This window comes from Aricia agestis, chromosome 9 (genome assembly GCF_905147365.1).
Source record: "Aricia agestis chromosome 9, ilAriAges1.1, whole genome shotgun sequence".
NCBI classification, from domain to species: Eukaryota; Metazoa; Arthropoda; class Insecta; order Lepidoptera; family Lycaenidae; genus Aricia; species Aricia agestis.
Window position 1 is genome coordinate 5,944,525 of NC_056414.1, and position 12,930 is coordinate 5,957,454.

Genomic DNA, 12,930 nt, shown 5'->3' on the forward strand with positions numbered 1-12,930 from the left:
ATGGCAAAAAACTGAACTCTTATAGATTCGTCATGTCTGTCTGTCTGTCTGTCGGTCCGTATGTCACAGCCACTTTTCTCCGAAACTATAAGAGCTATTGAAACTTGATAAGTAGATGTAGTCTGTAAACCGCATTAAGATTTTGATACAAAAATGGAAAAAATATTAAAAATTTTAGGGGTACAACTGAAACAAAAAAAAATTTTTTCATCTAAGCTATGCGTGTGGGGTATCTATGGATAGGTCTTAAAAATCATATTGAAGTTTCAAATATAATTTTTTCTAACCTAAATAGTTTGCGAGAGAGAGTCTTCCAAAGTGGTAAAATGTGTCCCCCCCCCCCCCTCTAACTTCTAAAGTAGGCGCATGATAAGTCTAAAAAAAATATGTGATATACATTACTATAAAAACTACCAACGAAAATTAGTTTAAACGAGATCTAGCTACTAGCTAGTAGTTTTTTTATACGCCATAAATGTATTATACCTTAAATTAACTTCCATTAAATCAACTGAAATATAATAATAAATCAAAAACCTTTAAATTTCATAAAAATAAACCTTATTGCTGCTGCGGAACCCTTCATGGGCGAGTCCAACTCGCACTTGGCCGGTTTTTTAATGGTATTTTCATGGGCGTATCCAGGTTCTGGGCCAGGGGGGGGCAAATCAGATTTTTCATAAGCTAGGTGTTTATAAAGAATAAAAAATTATTAATTTTTAGTTGTAAAAATATTGTATTGCAAACAAATGGCAAAATTTCGTTCTTAATTTTTATAGATAAAAGTACTAGATAATATACTTAGTAGGGACGTCAACATGATCCAGGGGGGGGCAGCTGCCCCCCCCTGCCCCCACCCCCCTCGGTACGCCCATGGGTATTTTATTGTTATACATACATACCCGCATATTTTATTTATTTTATCTATTCTAATTATAAAGAAGAAAGGTTTGTTTGTATTTTTTTATTTTATTAAATAGGCTCAATAACAACTGAACCGATTTAAAAAATTCTTTCACCCACGGAAAGCTACATCTTATGTGAAGAACATAGGCTATGTTTTATCCTGAAGAATTTTCTATTTTTTACCCGCGACGAAGATATAGTGGTAAGTTTGACGTGTCTGTCTGTCTGTCTGTCCGTAGCATTGTAGCATCCAAAGGGGTTGGCCGATTTCAACATAGTTTTTTTTAAATATGGCACGATCGAAAGTGTTCTTAGCTCTAATTTATCATCATCAGCTCACTCACTGCTAGAAAATTTATTTACGTTTTTGATTTGACATCTATCTAAACCAAGCTTTAAGTTAATGGCATGTTTCTCTTCCTCTCTTTTATTTAACTAAGCAACGTTGTCAATATGTGACTGCTTATGACTAATAAATCGTTAAAAACATGCATACAAAAAGAGTTAGGTTGTTCTTTGGACGCGTAGTCCGTAGATCGAAATCAATATGGCCAGTGATCCTAAAACTTTGTGTAAAAATAAATTGTCTATATTAGGTACTTACTTATTAAGTAGGTAATTGAAAGGAACAGAGGCGGATTTAACACTTATTTACTCAAAATAATGTACCTATAACATTAATTTTAAGAAATGTAAAATGAAATGTAAAAGTAGCCGAATTTGCCTGTCAAATCTAATTTTACTTTTCATAACAATGCAAAATGATTTATATTTACAACTAGCTGTCCTGGTGAACTTCGTGTCACTTCAAAACCTTCCCTGGACTTCTATGAATATTTTAAGACTAAAATCAGCCCAATCCGTTCAGCCGTTTTCGAGTTTTAACGCGACTAACACATTTGGAAATCCATTTTTATATATAAGATTAGTAGGAATATTTCAACAAATTATAAAGATCAAACCAAAAAAAAATCCTAGACTGCTAATCGTAATAAAGGAACAAATTTTTGTATGCTTATTTCCTTGACTCATTGACTACAGCTCGAGAACAGCTGAACCGATTTGGATAATTTCAGTCTTAAAGTATTCGTGGAAGTCCAGATAAGGTTTATACGGTGATAAAATTTAGGAGTTTGTGATACCAAGTTCATCTGGTCAGCTAGTCTGTTAAAAATGTTTAGCACCACAGCATAATTGTTCAAACTTAAATTTAAAGCATGTTTGTTTTGGCTAATGACATGGCCATTTTTTCTACTACTTTTTGTTGTTAACCGAAAATACCTGATGTCCTTGGTAGTAAAAATCGAATTATTATAAAAGACCTGTGCTTGACGATACCTCATCTAATACTTCCTAAACTTTTGTGAAACGTACACTACACCTCAAGATGAAGGCAGTTATTGTATTGTGTTTGGTCGCAATTGCATTGGCAGAGGTATGTTAATTTTAAATGCTTGCCCCCTTACTAATAAACGTTGTATAAGCTTTGAATAGCTATACAGTGTTTTGTTCCTGTCACACAAGTGACATTTTTAATTTCATTAAAGAAGACCAAACACTGTGAGCGTGCTTCAAAGCTTATACAGCGTTTATTAGTAAGGGGGAATGTAAATAGGAGTTATTGAATATTGATGTATAATATATTTTGATGGTAAAATATTGATATAGCGTAATGCTAACAGCTAAGTAGATACACGTATTAGACGTGACTGCAGTCTGCAATTAGATGTTAGAGTTTTCTACACAGCGTTAAGTAATTATGTTAGATACATAATCAATAAAAACTTTTTGAAGCAAATATATTATTATGATTTAAATACTATAAGGGTTTTAAAAAACGGTATAAAGACACGAGTTTATTAATACATTACAAAGAGTTTCATAATATACTATTATAAAATATACAATCAAGTGAAGGCGTTGATAGAAACCTATGTAGAGACTTATGAATCAAGTAGACCGTAATCAATAATAGGGATGATGACAAGGTCAAAGATTAGCGAATTTTGTTAATAAAATAAAGAAATCACGGTACCAAATAAGTGTTCCCAAAATTTCAGCTTGATAGCATTTGTATTTTTTTTGTTATGCGCCTTCAAAGTTGGATATTCAAGTCGAATTTTTTTTCAATTAAATTTCTTAATATTTGTATACAATTCGATAACTTATGCAATTAAAAGCAACTTTTGTTATGAAACCACTTTCATAAACGCAATATTTAATATACCTGTAGAACAAAGTTTTCTCCCGATGCGTACAAACTACGAAAGACTGACGTCATACTTTCGTAGCACTTTGTATGGAGCGTTTCGGGCAGGTCTTTTTTATGAGATATTTGAATTGTCATATCTTGGTGAATTTTTAAGCTATCAGAGTCATTCTTTCAACGATGTTTCAATTTTTTAAGTGTCTTTCAATTACCGATGAGAAAAAAAATAGTCATCATGCCTATTCTCTTCGGAAGTTTGCTAGTAAGATCATATTTTGAACTAATGTCATAATATAATTTATATGGCATCTAATCATTAAATAATATTGTGTATTATAATTGCAAGATATCAGCTTACTTATTTTTTTTTACCTATATTATGTTAATCTTATTGGTAAGTATATAAAATTCTCGTGTCACAATGTTAGTTACCGTACTCCTCCGAAACGGTTTTACAGATTTTTATTACCATATTTTATATGCATATTCAGTAGGTCTGAGAATCGGCTACTGGCTACTTTTTATATTGTTAAGTGCATTTGTTGAATAAAATATATATTAATAGTTAATCATTACAACTCGAGACTGACGTCGACCATTGTACTTTGTGCGACTAGATAGCGATGGACGATGCCATGGTATTATTTAGACACTAGCTGTTGCCCGCGACTTCGTCCGCGTGGACTTCAGTTTATAGCGCGCGATGTCAACAAAATTGGTGTCAAAAGCTTTTATAAAAAAACCCTGGTACCCCTTAAATCAATACAGCTGTGCAGTGTGCAAACAATAAGTACTTAATTTTTGTATCTTTATATATTATGCCAAATTTTAAAGCTTATTTAGCCCCCCAATTACACAACTTTACCCATAAACTATTTATCATTGATAGGTTTAGCCCCAATTTCACCAACGTCTGTTAGTGTTAACAGCTTGTTAAAATATCCTGTCTTCTCTTTCATTCATATGAAAAACGAAACAGCTAACGTGATACTAATTCGAGCATTAACTTTAACAGTCGTTGGTGAAATTTGGTCTTAAGGTTACGTCACTGCCTGCACAGATAAAGTACTGAGTTATTTAATACCGTAGAATAGATATAACAATCGAAAAAAATCGAGACTTAAATGTAAGATGATACCACCTCTTATAGAAAGACTTTTGAGCAAGCGTCAGCGCGATGTAGAAGACGCACGGCGCCATCTATTATGAATTTTTTGAACAAATTTACGACCCTTACAACCCTTATTTCCAGTAAAAAAGTAGCCTATGTCCTTTCTCAGACTTTAGACTATCAGTATACAAAATTTCATTACAATCGGTTCGGTAGTTTTGGCGTTTGGCGTGAAAGCGAGACTGACAGACAGACAGACAGACAGAGATACTTTCGCATTCATAATATTAGTACAGATTATGTGCACACTGCACAGCTGTTTTTGGGTATTTTGATTAATTAAGGGCCGCGCTACACCGGAATGGCAGCGGCGAGGCGAGCACTTTCAGCGCTGCCATTCCGGTGTAGCGCGCTGCGCGGCCCTAAGAGGGGTACCACTTACCAGGGTTTTAAAAAGTTTTTAAATTTGACACAAATTTTGTTGACACCGCGCGCTATAAACTAAAGTCCACGCGGACGAAGTCGCGGGCAACAGCTAGTTATGAATAAAAACAAATTATATATGTATAATAAAGTAGGTATGATTAGTTCTGTTATAATAATGAAGTAAAAAATAAAGCGCCATCTGTTTTCATATATTAGAATTAAAATGTAAAAATATTTTCTGGATGGAATATAGGCCAACACAACACACTCGAACTCCTTAGAAATGCAGTAGGAGTTCTATAAGATAAGATAGATTGATTATTATTATAGCAAGTGATAATATTATTAAACATAATATTCTAACGTATTAAAAACTATAAACAAAAACATAATAACTAATAAGTATGATTAGTTCTATGTTACAACGAAGTAAAAAAGCGCCATCTGTTGAATCGTATTAGAACTAAAATGTTCATTGCATCGCGTCGATATATTTCTGGATTTTTTATAATATTATACATAAAATATATTTAAGATTTTTGAAATATTATTTTAATACACATCCAAGACCCAGGAACATTGAAAACTTTTTGTTCCGCCTGCGGGACTCGAACCCAGGACCCCCGGGATGAGCGCTGGCCACGCGCAATGCGAAGTAATTTTCATCGATATTTTCATGGAAATAAGATATTTTCCCACATCAAAATGTAGCCTATGTCCTTTCTCAGACTCTAGAATAACTGTGTACAAAATTTCATTGCAATCGGTTCAGTAGTTTAGGCGTGAAAGCGAGACAGACAGACAGACAGACAGACAGACAGACAGAGATACTTTCGCATTTATAATATTAGTATAGATTGGACATACTTATCTTATATCTTTAAACGAGCAATTCTTGTATATATATATAATTGGAATCTCGGAGTCGGCTCCAACGATTTTCATGAAATTTAGTATATAGGGGGTTTCGGGGGCGATAAATCGATCTAGATAGAAATTATTTTCAGAAAATGTCTTTTTATTCGTGTTTTATCGATAATCGATAAACTGAAAAATGTGACTCTTCCTGACATCTATTGGCGAATAATAATACTACATATTTTGTTAGCAACTAATTGTTTTAACGACCAGCAGATGGCGTTATTAAGTAACACGAAGTCAATGAGTGTTTGCTATACCGAGCAAAGCTCGGTCATCCAGGTACTTTAGTCATGAAGTGACATAAAATAACTTAACTTTTATGGTAAAACAACGTTTGCCGGGACAGCTAGTTGTAGTATATTATTAACGTAAAATCACTAATGGTAGACACTATAAGGAAAAATAAAACATTTGAATGTAATAACTAATAAATAATAATATATATGTATAATATTATGTTTATGAAAATAAAAGGTTGATAACTTCTTCTATGTCTCCAGTAACTCTTACAAAATAAAACTATTACAATAATTAATATTCTCTAACAAATAAAAAAAAATATGATATTATTAGTCTTTTTGTAAACCTAGTCATAAGACCTAATGGATGACATCACAAAAAACAAACATCACTAAAGTAGACACCAATCAATAATTATGAACTAATAGTTGACATAGAACATGACATTACATTTTACATTTTTCCTATTATTAGGTCTTTATTGGCGTTTCTTTAAAATATTTCATTAATTATTTAATCATAGTAACTACATCAGAAATATCATCTTGTTATCTCCAGATTTTATCCATTCTTCTTCCGAGCTTTCTTCTTATTCTCTTTCTCTTCTTTTTAATTTTCATATTTCGTCTTATCTTTCCTCTTATTTTTATTTTCATACAAGTATTTTTTTCCAATCAAATTTATTTTTAGTCTTTAGTTTCCGTGCTTCTCTTGCCTCTTCTTTTTTCTTCTTTCTTTTCTCTGCTCTCCTTGTTTTTTGTTTTACTGCTAAAAACTAAAGCAATAGATTGTTAGATCAGTACAAGGTCTAATATTAGACACCATGTCTTTTTTAGGGTTCCGCACCCAAAGTTTCTTACGCCGGTTCTTCTCGCCGGGGTAGTTCCCGAACCGGTGGTAGGCATCAGGTAGACATTCTGAAAAAATTTGATTCAAATTTACTCAGAAATAAAACATTTTTTATTTATTTTATTTATTTATAAAGGGTAAAAACGGGATATGAATATGGCCACCGAATTATTTTATACAATAGGTCAATGCTAAACCCAGCAAATAGGGTAACGCCAAAACCAGCAAAATCTCACATCAACATACATGAATATTGGCGTTATACATGACTAGCATGTAATTTCCCGTTCGACAATTAAAATAAAATAAATTGATCCAATATAGCCAAAGGTGTACAACACCACAAGGTGACAAAAATAAGTCACTTAACTACCTTTCATTTCTGTTTATACACGTAAAAAATCACTTCTAAATACTTGAAACGAACTATTAAGGACGCTGTCACAAATATTATGACAAATATTAGCAGGTCAGTACGAATATCGACGTTAAGGACATTAAAATAACATTCAATATCAGGGCGCCTTGTACAGTGGCGGTTACGACGCTCGCCGCTTTTTTGATAGGGCGAAAATGTATGAAGAAATTTGAGAGCGTTTCTTATTTTTCTTTTAAATAGAAATGTTACTTATTTTTATTTAAAATATTTAGCTATTCGTACAGGGGACTAAATAAGCAACAATTTTTTTGTATATTTATTTTCCTCAGTTCAGTGTATTTAGCTACAATGGTACCTAATCAGGCCCCTTTTTTAATAATTTGCGATTATTGTGATGGTTAAAACGTATTTTATGTGAAAATTTTGTATGCGGCTGTAACATTTTTGTGGTATAGACGTGGAGATGAATATATGTATTATCTTTCATTTGAAACCTAAATAATATCCTCGCAGTGTGACTCCTAATTCTTCGAAATGGTACCGGAAAATCGTTGATATTTGTGAAAAAATGTAATAGCGTCCTTAATTCGATTGCTGTTGGGTCGCTACTAAAAAAAAAGCAATTAGAAACAGACGAAACTGGCGCTCGACAGGAGCCATTAAATTTCCTGGCGCTTGGCGCCTCAGAGGAGCCACGAAATATTTGTTATTCGTGGCTCCTTATATACACAAAAAATTGCAAAAAATGACACCGAGGGATTCAGTGCGGTTAACCCATCAATACTGAGACGGCAGCCGGCTGCCGCATAAAAATTGAAAATTTACTGTATCTGCGATACCCACGATGGAGGTGTTAAATAATAGAGTCATTTACTTCAAATTACGCGTAGAAACTCAACGAATTCCTCTTTATTTCTAGAAATTGGAGCTGACCGAGAAACAGAAGGAACTCGTCAACAATCACATAGGGCAATGTATAAAAGAAACCGGTGCTGACGTCGCAGCAGTACAAGCCTTCAGGAACGGAGAGTGGAGAGAGGATGAGAAGCTTTACAACTTCTTCTACTGCTTCTTCAGGAGGGTCGGCAGCGTCGACGAACAGGGTAAAGTCATCATCGAAAAAGCTTTGGCCAAGTTCCCTCCCGGAGCCGATACGGAAAGCGCAAGACAGGTCATGAACAAATGCATCTCTGAGACTGGAGCCACCCCCGCCGAAACCACCGCCAAGATCCTCAAATGCTACAAGGACAACGCCAATCAAAACATCCAACTGGTCTTCTAAGATTATTGTTGGTATTATTAGTTAAGTTTGTGTAATAAATCTGTAACTGCATTTTGTCTATTTTTGTCGTTCTTATTTCAAACCAGATGACGCCGGAACTCGTTTACCGCGCGGAAACCGTACATTTTCCGGGATAAAATGTATCCTATGTCCTTTCTCGGGACTCAAAGTATCTCCATGCCAAATTTCAGCAAAATCTGTTCAGCGGTTGGGCGTGACAGACTGACAGACAGACAGACATACTTCCCATTTATAATATTAGTCTGGATGCCTACAGCAAATTGAAAATAGCTCTTTCTTAAATATAATTAGATTAAACTGGAACAAGAATAATAATATAATAATAATAATATTATATTCATACTTAGGTATGCATAAATATCAAATAGGTACTTATTTATGATGTCATTCTGATCAGGGATCTTAAATCTAACTATGCTTTCTACCATTTTTTTGTCAAAATTAGGCTCAGAATAAATCCTTTTACCAATTTTTATCAATTAAGGGTTGATACAGACCGCAATGCGACGCGTAGATGCATTTCTAAGGCCCCATCCCCACTAGCGCGCGAACCGCGCGCGACGCCGTGAACCGTGCGCGACGCCGCGGAATTTCCGCGAAACGTGAGTGTGGATCCGATTCGCATATTTTTCGCACTTCGCGGCTGGTTCCCCGACCACATCCACACTCGCGCGCGAACCGTGCGCGAACCGTGCGCGACGCCGCGGCGCGGGCGCCGCGAAATTCCTGCGAAGCATGAGTGAGAGATCCGATAAGCATATGTTTCGCACTTCGCGGCCTGTTCCCCGATTGTTGTACGCATCGCATTGCGGTCTGTATCAACCCTTAATTTATAAAAATTGGTAAAAGGATTTATTCTCAGCCTAAGTTTGAAAAAAATATTGGCCCGATTAAAAAAATATTTTAGTGTTAGATAGCTCATTTATTAAAGAAGGCTATAGGCTATTTTATCACGCTAAAACTAATAGGATCAAAGAAACAGAGGAAATGTGGTTAAAACGGAAAGTTATTAGGAAGGGTTTATCTCACGAACTACTAAAGCAATTTTGTATGTTATTTGGCACAGATATAGAGTAGACTACGTGAAGAGAGATAAGCTATTTTGTTGCGAAAAAATGTACGTTTTCCGTAAAATTCCTAATGATTTACGCGCAGCGAAGCTGCCCGAGACATCTAGTTTATAATATAAAGTAAGATAAATACGGCTCAAAAACTATAGTGCGTCAAGAAAGTGAAGAAATTAAAAAGTGGCAACATTGCGGACATGTCACGAACTTTGCGAGTGTGGATCAGTAAATTTGGCAGTATGCGCGATCCGCGCCGCGGTCCGCGGCGCGCTGTCGCGCGCGAGTGTGGATCGGCAGTAAATTAGTATGGATTTGACAGATTCGCAAGATGTCTGACGCAATTGAAATCTGTCAAATCCATACAAAATTTAGAAATGCATATCGCGTCGCGTTGTGGTCTGAATCAACCGATTGTTTACGTTATTTATACATCTAAGTAATAGTTCAGATCATATTTTGTACTGTATGATTTCTCTATGATATCTAATATGCAACTTTGTCTCTATTATCTTGCCAATCGACATCACAAAGAGTAACCTATTTGACATCGAACTCTTGCTAAGAAACGAAAAAAATACACCTTACAAATACAAATTATTACAATCATATTATTACAATGATCACGACTTTGATCAAGATTGAACTAAAGTCTAATGCTAAGTACTTACATACCTCACATACGGTTTTGCTCGATAGTTTTACTCCGAATCGAAGGAAATGACATATTTGACATCTATACTATCTATACTAATATTATAAAGAGGTAAACTTTGTTTGTTTGTTTGTTTAATTGTTATGAATAGGCTCAAAAAGTACTAGACCGATTTTAAAAATTCTTTCACCATTCGAAAGCTACATTATTTACGAGTAACATAGGCTACTTTTCATTTCGCAAAATATAGGGTTCCGTAAGATATTTCAGTTTTTCGGAAACAACCAGAAAATATTCTTATTTTGCGTACGCTGCCTAATCTATAAAAGTTAGAACCATACAATGTTCTAGATAAATGTAGATCTTATAAATATCTACAAAAATGTCCGCGACACACTATACCTATCTATGTCGAGTGAGGCTCAACAACCATTTTTTTATTTAAAAATCTAGATTTTTTTTGGACTACATTTAAACGTATTTATTTTACTCATGCTAATAATCCTTATCAAAATAAATTATTTCATCTCTAAGTGAAGTTTATGCAGACAATATTTGGTCTTTGAATGATTAAAATTGGACGTTTGGTTTAGAAGTTATGGCGAAATTAAAATATTGCGATTTACGCCCGTTTCGAAGTGGGCGCTACCAATGGCGGTGCGCTCGCGGGAGTTAGGATCTATGAGTATTGACTATTGAGTAGTAATGTATCTATCAGTAGTATCGACGGAGAGCTGACGACCAAATCAGTCATGTAGCTTCAGCTGTGTTAAAACTCCGTTAGCTACTTCCCTAAACAACCCTTGCTGATAATCTGCGTGCTGGCAGGCCGTGGGCGGTGGGTGTGGGAGTAGTGGGGTGGGGAAATTTTTTAAAAGAATGTAGGTTCGGCTGTATTAATTCCGTTAGCTACTTACTTCCCTGAACAACCCTTCCTGATAATCTGCGTGCTGGCAGGCCGGGGGCGGTGGGTGTGGGTGTAGTAGGGTTGGGAAAAAATTGAAAAAAAAATGTATGTAATTGATTGTACTGTCGGTTCTTGGTGGAAATTCATGTTGTACACTAATAAAACACACTTTTCTTGCACTTGCACAAAAAAAATGTAGTTTCAGCGACTTAATAGTGTTTGCGATGATAAATGTAAATTAAATTTTTTTCACATGGATAATAATGCATAATCGGCCAAGTGCGAGACGGACCCACGCAGGAAGGGTTCCGTACTGGTATAGACCGAAAGTAGACAAAAAATTGTGTTATTTGGATGGGAGCCCCCCTTAAATATTCACTTTATTTAAAATTTGTTGTTAATTATTAAAATACAAATATAATTAAGGATTTTGTAAATATTTTAAGTACCTACCTAGCTGTTACCATTATTGATCACGAGCAAAAAAAGGCCAAAAAATCAGGTTTATTATATGGGATTATTACTACCCTTAGATATTAATTTTATTTTGTTTTTAGTATTTGTTGTTATAGCGGCAATAGACACACATCATCTGTGAAAATTTCAGATGTCTATCCATAGCGGTCCTTGAAATATAGCCTGGAGTCATGTCGTACAGACAGACGGACCGACGGACAGACGGAAAAAATCAAAATTGCTGAACATATATTTTTTTTTCATTTTTACCCACCCCACCACTACCACACCCACCGCCCACGGCCTGCCAGCACGCAGATTATCAGAGAGGGTTGTTCAGGGAAGTAGCTAACGGAGTTTTGATTCAGCTGAACCTACATTTTTTTTCTTTTTTTCCCCACCACACTACTCCCACACCCACCGCCCCCGGCCGGCCAGCACGCAGATTATCAGAAAAGGTTGTTCAGGGAAGTAGCTAACGGAGTTTTAACACAGCTGAAGCTACATGACTGATTTGGTCGTCAGCTCTTAGTCGAGTAGTAGTATCTATGAGTAAACAAACAAACAAAGTTTACCTCTTTATATTATTATTTATTAATATAGATTAAAAACTACTGAATCGATTTTAATCATTTGTTCAGTGAGTGACATAGGCTATATATTTTATACCCGTGCGAAGCCGGGGCGGGTCGCTAGTAATATATAATTCCATCGAGCCGGCTCGAAGCGAGCCTTCGAGCTGTCAGTTTTGCGGTCCAGTGCCACACGGTGGTTATTGCTCGATTTGGAGTAAAACTATCGGGCAAAACCGTATGTGAGTACTTAGCATAAGAAATACGTTTGCACAATGACATGATAAACTAGGTAATGCCTGCATTACCTAGTTTATCATGTCATTGTGCAACACAAACTATAGATTGTAGACGAGGTGCATATTCGTTTGTATGGTCAATTTAAGACAAATCAAGTTTGTATGGTAGTATGGTCAATTAGACGTATTGTGCATGTAGATAGTTTCCGCAATTATGGTGATAAAAATCGCGGTTACCCATCATCAGCCGGATTTATAAATAGTCCGTATAGGACGCGGCCTTGGGGCGGCAGCATCCATACCGGGGCCGACAGATTTCGTACGTATGAGGCGACGGAAATAAAGAGGCCTAAACTCATCTATACAACTATACATCTATACATATAAATAAAATTGAAGAGTCTGTTTGTAATATTGAAAGAACCGTTTTTTACTAAATGCATATGAATGTATATAGGATACATACACCATAAAATTAAATTAAGAAATTTAAAAAAACCCCCGCCAAACAACTTTAAAAAGTAATGAAATAATATTTACTGCCATTAAGTTCAAATAATTCCTAACTTGTGTAAAGTAATATTTTAGTCCATAATTGTTGTCAAGGTGTGTCGGGGGACCGCCAAGTAAACTACACCCTACAACCGCCAAGTCGCTGATTATCTCCATTCGATTCGGATATAATGTTATGTG

The 12,930-nt window shown here is 35.3% G+C and overlaps 1 pseudogene; it reads left to right on the forward strand.

Annotated features, from left to right (window-relative positions):
- On the forward strand, nt 1-8,323 carry LOC121730677 (annotated as a pseudogene).
- Nucleotides 8,324-12,930: the final 4,607 nt, after the last annotated feature.